We start from the raw sequence: 13,400 nt of genomic DNA, 5'->3' as shown, positions 1-13,400 counted from the left end.
GAAAAAAAAACAATCTAAACTCTCAGAAAAGAAACAGTAAGTAGGAGCTTTTCCCCTACACTGTACATGGTACTCTGTCTTTGGTGTAGAGCAAAGTGAAAGTCAACCCGTTATTTATTTCTGTAGCACACTTATTTTTTTTTTTATTTTTTTAACGTTTTTTATTTATTTTTGAGAGAGAGACACAGAGTGTGAGCGGGGGAAGGGCAGAGAGAGAGGGAGACACAGAATCTGAAGTAGGCTCCAGGCTCCGAGCTGACAGCACAGAGCCGGACGCAGGGCTCAAACCCATGAACCGTGAGATCATGACCTAAGCCGAAGTCGATGCTTAACCGATGCTTAACCAATGCCCAGGTGCCCCGATTTCTGTAGCATATTTAAATACAGTATTGGATTTATATAATCATTAAGAAGTAGAGATCATAACTCAGGTATGACTGCATCTTTTTTTTCCCTCTTTTCACTTAATTTAAGTAGCTTCATATTCTTGTTTTATGTTTTAATGTTTATTTATTTTTGAGAGAGTGAGAGAGAGTGTGGAGATCTGAAGCAGGCTCTGCATTGACAGCAGAGAGCCCAATGCAGGGCTCGAACTCAAAACCTGTGAGATCATGACCTGAGCCAAAGTCGCTCAACCGACTGAGCCCCCCAGGCACCCTTAGAAATCCATTGACTAAAAAAAAAAAAAAAAAAAAAAAAAAAAAAAAGAAATCCATTGACTTTTAATGTAACTTTTGAATAGGAAGCAGTTGAATATAAACAAGATCTTGAAATGAGATTATTTGGGATTAACTAAGTATTTCTATGTCAAATTTAAAAGCTTATTTTATTTTTATGTTTAATTTATTTTTATTTTTTAATTAAAAATTTCCTTAAAAATATTTATTCATTTTTGAGAGAGGGAGAGAGACAGAGCATGAGCAGGGCGCAGGGGAAGGGCAGAGAGAGAGGGAGACACAGAATCCGAAGCAGGCTCCAGGCTCTGAGCTGTCAGCACAGAGCCCAACGCAGAGCTCAGACCCACAAACTGCAAGATCATGACCTGAGCCAAAGTCAGATGCTTAACCGACTGAACCACCCAGATGACCCTTTTAATTTATTTTTAAATTTAAATCGATGTTAGTTAACATAAACTGTAATAATAATTTCAGGAGTAGAATTTAGTGATCTATCACTCACATATAACGCTCATCCTAACAAGTGCCCTCCCTAACATACTCTTGTTTTATATCCGAGTCCATGATCTTTTTCATCCTGTATCCTATGTGTCTGACAAACTCCATTTTATCCCATTTTTCAGTTCTTTTTCTCCAGTTTTACAGAATCCCAGAAATCCTTTTCTCCAGTTAAAATACTATCATTACTGGGGCATCTGGGTGGCTCGGGTCATGATCTCATGGTTCATGAGTTCGAGCCCTGTGTTGGGCTCTGGTCTGACAGCTCAGAGCCTGGAGCCTGCTTCGGGTTCTGTGTGTCCCTCTCTCTCTACCCCTCCCCCACTTGTGTTCACTTTCTCTCTCTCTCTCCCAAAAATAAAAATAAACATTAAAAAGTAAAAAAAAAAATACTATTATTAGTAGCATTATTTCTAATGTCATTTTGAACTTCTTTATTCCAGCACACTCTGCAGGGTGAAACCTTAAGAGAAGCCATAGAGAATGAATGATTGGTATTCAGCCAAGCTTTGCCTATGTCTTTCCATGACCAAAAACAATTAGGTGAAAAGGGGAAAAATGCAATTGGCTATTGTTTTATCTGCCTGGTCCCAAACAATCCATATGAATATTTGGGATTTTTTTTTTTTTTTGTACAGTGATGGTTGCATTTTCATTATGTAGCCATAGCAAAAGTTTTCAGTGAGAAAGTTTCATTTCAGAAACAAATGAGGTCAATGGCTTCTTGTTTTAGGAAGGGGGGTAGCGGGGACATTGGAGTAAGAGGAAGTCCTATGTCAGAGGGCTCTACACACACTTTCCTGAAATACGTCGGCTATGTGTAAATGTAATCTGTTATTTTAACTATTCATAATAGCTGTGTTTTGTCTTTTCTCCCATTACATTATAAAATTGATGATATAAATATGGTGAATCTTTATTTTTCAAAGATTCCTCCCTACGTCTGTAATAGATTGCATTTTATTCTTTCCAAAGGTCTCAAAAACTACGGGATTATTGTTAAAAAACAAACACATTTTGGAAGACTACTGACCAGTAGCCAGAAGGAAGGTCCTGAGTCATCGAAGTGTTCTCCAGCTGGCAAAGGAGTATGAAAACCCCCTGGCCAGATCTGTCCTTGCTGGAGCATCGAGGTAAGTCAGGGAAAAACGTTCATGGTACCCAGCAAGAAATGAAATGGTAAACATCATGCAGTGCATTTCTGTGCCTCAGATTGAAGCTTCATATTCAAAAGATACGGGAACTTCATTTTTCTTCTCCTTCCCCAGCTTGTGTATTTCAGTTTTGTATTGAAATGTTTGCTTGATTCATAAAATATTTAAGGACTATATAAAGAAGAAAGACTCAGGAACAAAGGCAAGTGACCTAACACAACTTCCGTGAGGTCTATTCAGGAAAGCAGGCTTCATCAAAAGCCCAGTGTTAAGTTATCAGCACTGCTTTCTCACCAGGTTTTGACTTCCTACTGAGTGCAGTGAGTGAAGGAACCCTGAGCAGCAAACATTTAAGGATTTTGTCTGGGCAAACACTGATCGTAAGGTTTTGACCTCTAACAGTGTCAGGCATATTGCCTTGATAAAACGTAAAGTGAATTTTCGAAGATAAAACTGCAACTTAAATATTCACATAGTTATGAGTTGTTTGCATATTTTCAGAGAAAAAAATAATGCCATTTATTTTTCAGAATAAAGTACGATTACGATACCAAAATCTACAAAATGTGAAAGAGTAAAGGAAAACTATCAGATGAGAACCAATTATTTTTATTCCAGAGATATAGGTAAGAAATATGAATAGATATGTATATATACAGAAGGGTACATAAGAAACTAGAAACTGTGGTTGCCTTTGAGAAAAAGAATTGAGGGCCTAACAGTCAGAGATACTTTGCATAGTTTACAAGGTTATAATATTGTAATTTCTTTCCTTGTACATATATAGCTTTTTTAGAAGAATGAGAAGTGCTTTACAAATGCAAAGATTTTCACTGTTAAGTCTTTATTTCCATAAAATTAAAAGTAAGTGCCTGGTCAATAGACTCTAGGCTGTAGCCATGATATCCCTTGATTTCGTTTACCTGATAACACTAGCCCATGTTTGTGAATTCTTAAAAACTCCCCAAATGATTTTACATACATTACCTAATTTGTAAGATCACCTTAGTATTTGTTACTATTTTTTTAATGTTTGTTTATTTATTTATTTATTTATTTAGAGAGAGGGGAGAAGGCATGGGAATGGGAGAGGCGCAGAAAGAGAGGGAGAGAGAGAATCCCAAGCAGGCTCCACACTGCGGAGCTCAGTCCCACAAACCTTGAGATTCTGACCTAAGCCAAAGTCAAGAGCCCAGTGCTTAATCAACCGAGCTGCCTAGACTCCCCTATTTGTTACTATTTATTATTACTCAGCTCTTCTAGTTTTCTTCCCTTAATATGTGATTATAATATTGAATTGCAGTGTTTTTGTTCCCCTGCACCACACAAAAAAAATACGATACTATTTTCAGAAGTTTCTAAGGAAGGTCTATTTGATACTTTGATACTTTGATACTTTCTTAAGTATTGGACCCAGGTGTAACAGAATTATAAAGCTCGGGCTTCCAGAACAGAGACATAACACTCAGGTGTTTATCTTGAGAGCCATATGGTTGTTCATCACAATTCAGTTTGATGTTACTTTTATCTTATCCCACTGAGCCCAAGACAGAGTGTTCAACAGCTCTGGGTAAATAAAAATATTAGTTAAAATTAAATGGAGGGTGCGGAAAGGGAGTGGGCCTATAGGGTATTGCAAAATTTTTCCCTTCCAAAACCCTTCTCTGATGAGGGGGAAGTACATACCACTGCTTTTCATCATGCAAATAGATGACCAGATAAGGAAAAAAGCTATTCTCTTTCCTTGTATGTGCTTTACCGGATTTATAGACATATGTCAGCCCTCCTTTTTCGTTAATGCTCATAGGACTGAATTTCTTTCCAAGTTATTTGATTTAGCAATATTGCTAAAACTGGTTATCAAGCCATTTTGTATTGAAAAGGGTTTCATGGATGGTGACTTGTTGTGAGTTGGCTGACAGCTGAAATGATAAGCCCTGTTCAGTTCTTCCTTTTATATCTGCCAGACATTAAGGATACTCTGACTGGGGGTGCCTGGGTGGTTCAGTCAGTTGAGCTTGTGACTCTTGATTTTGGCTCAGGTCATGATCCTACCCAGGGTCATGGGATCAAGCCCTGTGGTGGGCTCTGTGCTGGGTATAGAGGCTGCTTGGGATTCTCTCTGTCTCTCTGTCTCTGTCTCTGTCTCTCTCTCTCTCTCTCTCTCTCTCCCTTTGCCCCTCTCGCCTGCTCATGTTCTCTCTTTCTAAAATAAAAATATAAAAAATAAATATCTTGACCAACGAAGAGGAAGACACATGTTTACCTTTCTGCATTCCTTCTTCTGTTAAAAAATACACATAGATCCAAAATGGAGTCACTTGTGCTAAGCTCATGTCACCAAACCAAGACTTAATACTTTTCTTAATGACAACTTCAATCTCTCCCAAGAGTGGAATCTTAGGCCAGTCAATCTGGAATGACCTAGTTAGCGCTAGTGAGGTAATCTGTCTGATAGACCCCTGCCTTCCCCAAGGAAGGTGACCTTGCCTAAAACAATCCACTCTTTGCTAGAAAGTTTCTTGTCTTGCCTCCTTCTGCCTATAAAAATTTTCTGTTTTGTCTAGTTCCTCAGAGTTTCTGTTTATTTGCTAGATGGTATGCCACCTCATTCATGAGTTGTTGAACAAAAACAATAAGATCTTTAAAGTTTATTTGGTTAAATTTTGTTTTTTAACATTTCCAAGCTAGTTTTTAACCTCAGGAAAGAATCGCTCTTATGTGGCTATTTAATATTTAATTGGCTACATAATGCAGCTGTGTAATAGCTAAAGGCCATGTTGCACAGTGGTTAAGGATGAAGGCTTGGAGTCAAACAAACCTAAATTCAAATTTCAACTGTGCCCCTGACCACACATGTGACCTTGGGAAAGTTAACATCTTTAATATCACTTTTCTTATTTGTGAACTACATTTTGTTGGAAGGAATAATTTTTTTTTTTATGTATAAAGTGCATAGCACACGGCCTATAATACAAAGTGCATTCAGTAACAATTCAGTTCTTGTTGTAATTAGTAAAACCTTTTTTTTGTTGTTGTTGAGAGAGAGAGAGAGAGAGAGAGAGAGAGAGTCCAAGCCAGGGAGGGGTAGAGGGGTGGGGTAGACAAAGGATCCGAAGCCGGCTCTGTGCTTACAGAAGAAAGCCCAACTCAGGGCTCGAATCCACAAATTGTGAGATCATGACCTGAGCCAAAGTTGGACGCTCAACCAACTGAGCCACCCAGGTCCCCCCTAAAACTTTTTTTATAGTTAACAACCACAAAAAGATAGGACAATTACATAGAAACTGGCTTCTTGCTATCTCCAACTACTCCCCCTCCCTTGTCCTTGAACCCACTCCACTCTGGCAAACCACTGTTCCACTGACACTGCACTTAGCTCACCAATGACATTCACACCACTGTGCACAGGGACCAGTTTTCAAGCTTCGTCTGAGATGAGCAAGCAGCAGCCTTTGAAAGAGTTCATCTTGCATTCCACTGACTCCTCTGCTCAGGGTTCAGTCCCCTGGCCCCTTCTCTATCCATAATCATTCCCCTGGTGACCTCATTCAGTCTTGGAGCTTGAATAACATGTATACACTGATGACCTTCCAAATATGTGCAGTCCCAACCTTGCTTCTGAACTCCAGACTTGTATATCCAACCAACTGCCTGCTCAACCTGTACCTGGATGCCGTAAATGTCATCTCAAACCTAGCAGGTCTAAAACCAAACTCCTGGACTTCCCACAAATCTGTTGCTCTCACAGCCTCCCCTGTTTCAGTGAATGACAACTTCATGACACAGGTGCTCACCTAAAAGCTTTGCAGTCATCCTTGACTCCTCTTCTCTTTTCTCACACCCACATGCAAACCATCAAGAAATCCTATTGACCCCCACCTGCAAAATCAATCCAGAATTAATAACTTCTCAAGACTGTCTCCTCTGTCTCTCTGGCCTCCCTGACATTTACTTTGATTATTGTTGGAAATTCCTAACCAGTTGTCTTGCTTCCCCAGTTGCACCTCCAGACTGCTCTCAAAGAGCAGCCAACATGATTCAACTATAATGTAATCCATATCCTGTCACTCCTCACAACTCTCTCACCGCTGGGGTGCCTGGGTGGCTCCGTCGGTTGAACATCCAACTTAGGTTCAGGTCATGAGCTCACCGTTCCTGAGTTCCAGCCCCACAATGGGCTCTTTGCTGTCGGCACAGAGCCCGCTTCGGATCCTCTGCCCCCCTCCCTCTCTCTGCCCCATCCCTGCTGGTTCTCCCTTTCTCTCTCTTTCTCTCTCTCTCTCAATAAATAAATAAATTAATTAAAAAAACTCTCCCATGGCTTCTGAGCTCACCAGACAGTTTAAACACCAGACAGGCCTGGTACAACCTGGCCTAATCTCCTGTACCCTCTGCATTGCCCACTCCGCTCCAGCCACACTGCCCTTCTTGTTTCTCCTTGAGCTTGCTAGACTCACTCTCACGGCAGGGTTTTTGCACCTGTTTACCTCCCCAGGATGGCCTCCCACGGATATCCACTCATCAGTCTCTTCTCTTCTTCTAGTCTGTTCAAATGCGCTTTGTCGGTGTGGTAATTCTGACCAACATATTTAAATTTACAGTCTCCGTTTGCTTTGTACCTTTGTTCTTGCTTTAGTTTTCTTCATAGTACTTTCACATATTTTACTTCTTTCTTTTATTTATTTCTCTCTTCTCCACATAAATGTAGTCCATGACGTCCGGGATGGTTGGTCGACTGGTGCACTCCTGTATCCTTGCGCAATGCACGTACTCACCAGGTACTTCCATAAGAAGACTAAATCACTACTTCGTAAGTATTTGAGAGAATACGCTTGAGAAAATACATTTCCTGCCATATATTGTATGAAAGCCTACTGTGCAGAGTCAGGAATCTGGATTCTGATTTTGACTGGGCCTCCCATGAACTGGACCTTAGAAGAGGTTCCACTTCTGAGCCTTATTTTCTTAATCTTTAAAACCTATCTCTCAGAGCTATTACAGTGTTGAAATATAAGGTTATTTCAGGGAGTGCAGTCCCATGTTTGCACAAAGAAGGAATTTAATCACCCCTTTTACAAGCCACCCCCCACCCCCCCGCCCCGCCACTGCCCCACAGCCCATATACTCCCAATTAAGGTTTTATACCAACCTTACCTTAAGAACATTAGGTTCCACTTGAAACATTTTTTTGTAAATTGTCACTGAAATAAATTCCCAATTAGGTGAACATTTTACCTAAAAGATGGGAGGCAATAAAGAGGCTCTAACAGAATCAGGGTTCATCATCTTTTAGTGTGTAAGTAAACAAAATGGGAGAGGAGCCTTACACGCCTTCCTTCTGTCCTTGCATTCAGATTAGAGTTTGAGGTGAGAAACAAGAAATGAAACAGACTTTGCATTTTTTTTTTATGTTTGGCCAAGCTCCTCTAGTTTACATAGTCATAATTCAAATGATCATCTTTGAAGTTTTCCTATTCAGTGCCCTAACTTTGTCCCAACCAGGAAAAGTCAGTAGCTGTTGTTTTGAATTTTGTATTTGTAAATACATTGCAATGAAGGAGCCACGGAATGCCCAAAATCTTTTAAGTATTTCAAAGGTACATCTGTTAAACTTTTATAGGTTTGTGAGATTTTTAAAACATACTTTTTGTATCCAATAAGCTGAGTAGGCAAGAAAGTAAAACCATACTGTTCAGACTCTTCCTGATTTTCTTTTCTAACAACTCTCCTCAAGATTTTTCTTATGTTCTGGTCAATTTGAGTAGATGCTCAATGGACACTTTTGATTGATTAATGGATTTGCATCATTTAGTAAAACCCACCTTGGAAAATAGTGCCAATAATTTATGCAGATTATATTGGGAAAAAAAGGAATGTTAAAAATACTAAAGAAAACAAACTTTAGAAATGACTCTTTCACACACAAATATTTCACATGTTGAGATATTCTAGGCTCGTGTTAAGAGGATTCTAGTTCTGGATCTGTTTTCCATACGCTTCAGTTCCAGGTGACATGTTCAGCATAAGCTCTTGCCTGGTCTGGCTCATGTTGCTTCATACATCTCTCCTGAGCTTGGGTCTTCATCCTGTTTGCTCTTCCTGCCCTTTTACCATCCAGTTTGCAATCCTGATAAAGCTTTCTTGTATTTGTGCTCTTACTCAAGTTTCTATATATGATGCTATCTCACTCCTGGTCTATATAGTATATCATATATATATATATATATATATATATATATGAGATATATATATATATGAGATATATATATATGAGATACATATATGAGATATATATATGTGTGTGTGTGTGTGTATATATATATATATATATATATATCTCATATATATTTATATATGAGAGGGAGAGGGAGAGAATTTTCTTTCCAACAAGGAACTCTTGAAGGTTTCAGGCATGGAGTGAATGAGACATTCACCTGTATGGTAGGGTAGGAGAGAGCCTGGCTGGGGCCAGAGAGACCAACTGAACAGTAAGAAAGTATAAAAACTTTGAACTATGGCATAGACCTGCAAGAAATAGTTGAGTGTTTAAATGAAGACATTGTTGTTTACAACTGTATTGTTTGCAATATTTTTCACTCTATCAGTAGGGGAACTGAATAGACCAGACAATAATGTTTTCATTTTTAACTATGTAACACAGCAATAGGAGGTCTCTGACAGTGTGTAACACAGCAATCAAGTAAGAAAACTTGAAAGCAGTCTCTTAAAGTTCATCACCAGGCAATATCTTTTCTCCAACCTCTCTCAAAGCTCTCTGGAACAATAATACAATATTTTTTTTTGTTTCATTGGTACTTATGAGCCAATTTATAAATTCTCTCCATCAAAGATATTTGCAAATGACATATCAGATAGAGTTAGTATCCAAAATCTATAAAGTACTTATCAAACTCAACACCCAAAAAAACCCCAAATAATCCAATGAAGAAATGGCCAAAAGACATGAATAGACACTTTTCCAAAGAAGACATCCAGATGGCTAACAGACACATGAAAAAATGCTCAACATCCCTCATCATTAGGGAAATACAAATCAAAACCACAATAAGATACCACCTCACAACAGTCAGGATGGCTAAAATTAACAACTCAGGCAACAACAGATGTTGACGAGGATGTAGAGAAAGAGTATCTCTTTTGCACTGCTGGTGGGAATGCAAACTGGTGCAGCCACTCTGGAAAACAGTATGGAGTTTCCTCAAAAAGTTAAAAATGGAACTACCGTATGACCCAGCAATTGCATTACTAGGTATTTATCCAAAGGATACAAGTATGCTGTTCCAAAAGGGCATATGCACCCTAATGTTTATAGCAGTGCTATCAACAATAGCCAAATTATGGAAAGAGCCTAAATGTCCATCATCAGCTGATGAATGGATAAAGAAGATGTGGTACACACACACACACACACACACACACACACACACATACAATGGAGTATTACTTGGCAATCATAAAGAATGAAATCTTGCCATTTGCAACAATGTGGATGGAACTAGAAGGTTTTATGCTAAACAAAATTAGTCAGAGAAAGGCAAATATCATATGACTTCACTCATGTGGAATTAAAGATACAAAACAGATGAACATAAGGGAAGGGAAGCAAAAATAATATAAAAAAGGGAGGGGGACAAAACATAAAACTCTTGAATACAGAGAAAAACTGAGGGTTGCTGGAAGGGGTTGAAGGTGGAGGGATGGGCTAAATGAGTAAGGGGCATTAAGGAAGGCACTTGTTGGGATGAGCACTGGGTGTTATACATGGGGGATGAATCACTGGAATCTGTTCCTGAAATTGTTATTGCACTAACGATTATGATAACTAACTTAAATGTAGATTTTTTTTAAAAAGCATTATGGAGGGGCGCCTGGGTGGCGCAGTCGGTTAAGCGTCCGACTTCAGCCAGGTCACGATCTCGCGGTCCGTGAGTTCGAGCCCCACGTCAGGCTCTGGGCTGATGGCTCAGAGCCTGGAGCCTGTTTCCGATTCTGTGTCTCCCTCTCTCTCTGCCCCTCCCCCGTTCATGCTCTGTCTCTCTCTGTCCCAAAAATAAATAAAAAATGAAAAAAAAAAAAATTTAAAAAAAATAAAAAAAAAAAAATAAAAAGCATTATGGAATCTACAAAAAAGTTACAGATGATTGAACAGAAGAACAAATGATTGTATTTCTATATATTTGCAATGAACAATGGGAAATTTAAAAATTAAATAAATAAATTCTCTCCGCCAATGCATCTGCCCCCTGCCGGCCTGGGTTGGCTACCACCCCTATACATTCCCATAGTACTCTGTTTTTCTCTCTATCCTAGGACCTATGATGCCATTTTCCGAGTCCACAGTCTTTATCTGCAGTTCTGAAAAACAAAGTTTATTTTATGATTAGTGCCAAACCTTATTTGGCAGCAAAACCTGACCTGAACTGGCATGAAGCTATTTATGTTATGTTTTACTCCAGAAATGTTACAGTATATGCTTACGGAAGGCTGCCCTAGGCTCTGTCAGGGGTGTTGCATATTAAATGTTATATATTTTTTTAGTTTTCTAAAAATCCATGAAGTGTGTTGGTTCTGAAACACTGGTGGCCCAAGTGCTTTGGATCGAGACCAGTGGAGCTGCACTGTCGCCTGATTGCTAGTCTGTGTCCCCACCAGAGTGTGAGGCCTTGGTTCCTTATACCTGCCTGGTGTCTAGTGGGTCCCAACAAATATAAATTAAAAAGTCCGTGAATATTTGCTCTCAATTTAACGTATTTAAATTTATCGACTTTCTTCTATTCATATTTTTTAAATGTTAACTACTTTGAGAAAGAAGAGTTAGAGCTGGGGCTCCTGGCTGGCTCAGTTGGTACAGCATGTGACTCTTGATCTCAGGGTCGTGAATTTGAGCCCCACGTGGAGCACAGAGGTTCCTTAAAGGAAAAATAAAAAGGGCAAACAGTCCTTTCTGAAAAAATTTTGTAAGTGAAAACACAAATATTTGGCCAGATTGAAAAATCCACAACAGAACCAAGAATAATATCATGTTTCCTGGTGTTTAGATTTGTGTTTTCTTATGTAGATAAGACTAATATTATAAAGGCCAGATAACTCAAAGGCCAAGAGAAACAACTTTCTTTAAAATGCTGTTGAAATCTTACTAGCTAAAAAGCTAAAAAAATTATCATAATGTAGGCAAAGATATAGTGAAACGGGCCTTCTCCAACAATGCAAGTAGGAGTGTGGATTGTTAGAGTGTATCTAGAAAGCCCGTTACAGTACAGATCAAGAAGGTTAAAAAATTTACATCTGCAGTAAATAATAGAATATTTAGCACATATTACCTAAGAAACATTTATATTCTTGAGGCATATAAGTTTGGTTATTTCTTTAGGAGATTCCAGCAGATAAGCTGCATCCCTGAAAGTAGCCAATATTTAGTTTTATAAGGCCTGCTATGTTAATATTTTTATATGGAATGTTTTTAAAGCTTTCTTTTGTTCAAACACCTTTTTAAAATGTTACAGCTCCTATTCTGTCTTGTTTAAACATGTGTAAATACATGACAAGGTAATTTAAAAATTTCTCATACGTGGGGCACCTGGGTCGCTCGGTCTGTTGGGCATCTGACTCTTGATTTTGGCTCAGGTCATGATCCCAGGGTCGTGGGATCAAGCCCCGTTTCGGGCTCCACGGTAAGCTTAACATTCTGTCTCTCTTCCTCTGCCCCTCTTTTCTGGAGCGTGCTCTCTCTCTCTCAAATTAAAAAAAAAAGTCTCTCATATGTAGTGTGTTTTGTTGGTTTCGGTTAATAATTCTATACTCTATTACAATGCATAGTAATTTTTTTCCTTTTTTTTTTCACTTAACCGCAAATTCATAGTAATTTCGAACACCCTATCAAAACAGTGTGGGCAGTGCATAGTAACCTGCACGTTGTATTAAATACAACTCTTATAGAAAAACAAGAGCTACTATATGTTGACTAAATAGGAATTTTCATATGGGAATTTGAGACTTCCACAAGCATTGGAAGGGTTGGGAGATTAAAGATCCAGGAAGCTGTTGCCACTAATCTCAGCTTGCATTGCACAGGTAGTTGGCTCCCCGAACTTTCTTGGTAGCCTCCATTTCCCTCAGTCTCCAGGAAGCTCTACCAGCTATATAAGCTTGCAGCATTACAGCAGATCATTCTCAAGCAGCTACCACTAGCCATCTCCATTGTCTATGGAACCAAAGACGGTAATTTGCTGGAATTCATCCATAAGCTGCCGTGAACCTCTTGTCTATTGTCAGCCCACATGTCTATCTGTCACTGCCCTGCTTGAATAATAGCTTCTACTCCTTCCCTTTCCAATGTCACATAAGTGCCTGTTCCTGGCAGACTCTGACCTGGAACCAACTGGGGAGGAGGATTCTGGGAACTATGGTTCTGTTTTTCTTCTGAAATGCATGGATCATAAGTGGGAAAGCAGTGATGCCAAGTTGACAGTAAATGATCGCGTTTGTTTCAGTGTCGATGACAACTAGATGGTATTTTCTTTGCTGATTTTCCATTCTGTTAGTATTCTTTCAGTCCAACTCACTATGTTATTAGTTGACCAAGACCCAGAAATCTCTCAGCAAGCAAGTAGCAGAAGTACAATTGAATTCATCTTTTATATACCATTCTGTCCATTAAAAATTATTGCTAGTTGGTTCTCCATTCCAAAATGTCTGATGCACATGAAGCTGAAGTAACACATTTTAAAATGACCATTACCCTTTTTGTGTAAGATAAAATACAATCAAGGAAATGAGGTTTTCACTGATATGTTTTCTAGAAGGGACTTTGTACCTAGAACTTCTGTTTGGGAAAAATCTCTAACATTCTTCATCAACAATAGGAAGGATAAAAATTTGGCAAGATTTTAATTTGAATTTATAGCCTCCATGTACTCAAATTAAACTTAGTCATATACTTAAAAAATTTATGTGTATTTTGAATATTTGATGTTTCTCTAATTTTTTCAACTTTTCTTTATACATGTTTCATTTGGACTCAGAGATAACTTATGTATATTATGCATGA

General features: G+C 38.7%; 1 long non-coding RNA gene across 1 annotated transcript; it reads left to right on the top strand.

Annotated features, from left to right (window-relative positions):
* Nucleotides 1-2,179: 2,179 nt before the first annotated feature.
* On the top strand, nt 2,180-7,527 carry LOC125172401 (uncharacterized). Its single transcript, XR_007154716.1, has 3 exons — nt 2,180-2,308; nt 2,860-2,955; nt 7,041-7,527. It is a non-coding gene; the product is annotated as an uncharacterized LOC125172401 (long non-coding RNA).
* Nucleotides 7,528-13,400: the final 5,873 nt, after the last annotated feature.

This window comes from Prionailurus viverrinus, chromosome C1 (assembly GCF_022837055.1).
Source record: "Prionailurus viverrinus isolate Anna chromosome C1, UM_Priviv_1.0, whole genome shotgun sequence".
Classification (NCBI taxonomy): domain Eukaryota; kingdom Metazoa; phylum Chordata; class Mammalia; order Carnivora; family Felidae; genus Prionailurus; species Prionailurus viverrinus.
Note: the sequence above shows the minus strand (reverse complement) of the source record. Positions and strands in the feature narration are given on the sequence as shown.